This window comes from Suncus etruscus, chromosome 4, assembly GCF_024139225.1.
Source record: "Suncus etruscus isolate mSunEtr1 chromosome 4, mSunEtr1.pri.cur, whole genome shotgun sequence".
Lineage (NCBI taxonomy): Eukaryota > Metazoa > Chordata > Mammalia > Eulipotyphla > Soricidae > Suncus > Suncus etruscus.
This window is the reverse complement of record NC_064851.1, coordinates 89,052,392-89,054,351: the sequence shown is the minus strand read 5'-3', so window position 1 is coordinate 89,054,351 and position 1,960 is coordinate 89,052,392. Positions and strand designations below refer to the sequence as shown.

Below are 1,960 nucleotides of genomic sequence, written 5' to 3'. Positions count from 1 at the left end.
AATGATGATGGAAGGGGGCCCGAGAGACAGCATGGAGTAAGGCATTTGCCTTGCATGCAGAAGGACTGTGGTTAGAATCCCGGCATCCCATACGGTCCTCCGAGCCTGCCAGGAACAATTTCTGAGCGTAGAGACAGGAGTAACCCCTGAGCGCTGCCAGGTGTGACCCAAACTCCCACCAAAATGATGGAAAATGTTATCTGACCAAAAGATGATAGCTTCCATTGCATAAAATAGGGAATGTTTAAGTAAGTGAGGTTTGGTGTTTTGAAGAATTTAGGGATGTATTTTGAAGTTTAGCATAAAATAAGAAGGTATCAAGGGGAGGGGATATTCCCACATCTCAAGGGGTCCATGTTTTTCAATAAAGGCTTTTAGCTAATTGAGGCCCATTCACATTGAGAATAGTAAGCTACTTTGTGCTCGCTTCGGCAGCACATATACTAAAATTGGAACAATACAGAGAAGATTAGCATGACCCCTGTGCAAGGATGACACGCAAATTCGTAAAGCGTTCCATATTAAAAAAAAAAAGTAAGCTACTTCATTCAGTCTGCTGGCAAATGCTTATAGAAACCTCTAAAAAAGGGTTAAGGAATCTTTTTTCTGTCAAGGGGTTGTTTGTATATTTGTGATATCATTCAAGGGAAGGACAGGAACCTGTCCCATAATATATATATACCAGTATCATCCTGATTTCATGGGCTCATGGGCCTTGTGAGGTGGAATTCTCCCACCTCTAAATAATGCTTGGCCAAATAGCTGGACATCATATGCTAGCGAAGTTAACACATAAAATTTACTATCACAGGAACTAACAGTTAACCCATTAAGTTGAGCATAATGAGAGGTTTATTATTCTAATGTAACAGAGAAAAACAGTAACGTAAGTAGTAGAAAAATCAGGCAAACAACAAAAGTTGACCAACCCCAACAAAAATTGTATAACATTATATTAAGCTTTTAAACTTGTTTGGCTTATTACTTCCTTTTCAGGAAAAAACATTCAGTAATCTGCCACTTCCCCCCCCCCCAATCTACCTTATTTAAGGGAACAAACAGCACCCTAGTTATATCTGAGGCTACTACTACCCCATAATTCCAGCATCCTGATGTGGAAGATGCTATTGCCTATGCTGAAAGTGCTGATCTATATCATGTGAATCATATAGAAGATTTACCTAATCATAGTGTGCAGGGCTAAATGATGTCCTTTACCTGTCAAGATCTCCACATCCTAACCCTGAAACATTTGACTAATTTAACTGCCTAAACCATGACACTTGCAGTTGGCATTGAGGAAGGGGTAAGAAGGAAAAGTTGGGATCTATCAAAGCTGGAGACACAAGGAACAGATTCTGCCTCAGAATCCTTGGAAAAAATCAGCTCCATGACTTTGTCTAAGGAGCCTAATTTTGACCTCTGACCTAGGGAATGTGAGGAACTTGTCTGTGGTATATGTTACAGCAACAATAAAAAAACTGCTATACCTAATGCATCAGAATATGCCCATACATATGCCTAATATGTCTAATACACCTCAGAAACTATAAGGATACTAAAATGATATGCGTAATATGCCTCAGAAACTAAAATAATCTTTTGCTTGAAAACATAAGGAAAAAGTGTAAAAAATGGGTGAGAAGTAGGATAAGAGAAATGGAAATTTAGTTTTATATATAATAAGTATGAATCATACCTACAATATAAAAATTACTAATATATAAGAAAAACAGATGCCAGGTAAGAGGAGTAAATTTGAAGGCCATTTTTCTTATTTATTATATGGAAATCAAATAATATGCCACTAATCTATGTATGTGCATGAATTATTTTGGAATTTGAAACTATTGAAAAGGTTACCAATGTCATACTTTGGATGAATTACTAGTAGAAACACTGCAAAGGAGAAAAACAAAATCAGAGGGAGCAGAGTTTATAAGAGGCATAGGAAAGCAAA

General features: G+C 37.3%; 1 non-coding gene across 1 annotated transcript; it reads left to right on the top strand.

Moving 5' to 3' along the window:
• The first annotated feature begins 419 nt into the window (after window positions 1–419).
• LOC126008484 (U6 spliceosomal RNA) lies at window positions 420–526 on the top strand. The gene has a single exon (XR_007495812.1). It is a non-coding gene; the product is annotated as a U6 spliceosomal RNA (small nuclear RNA).
• The last annotated feature ends 1,434 nt before the right edge of the window (window positions 527–1,960 follow it).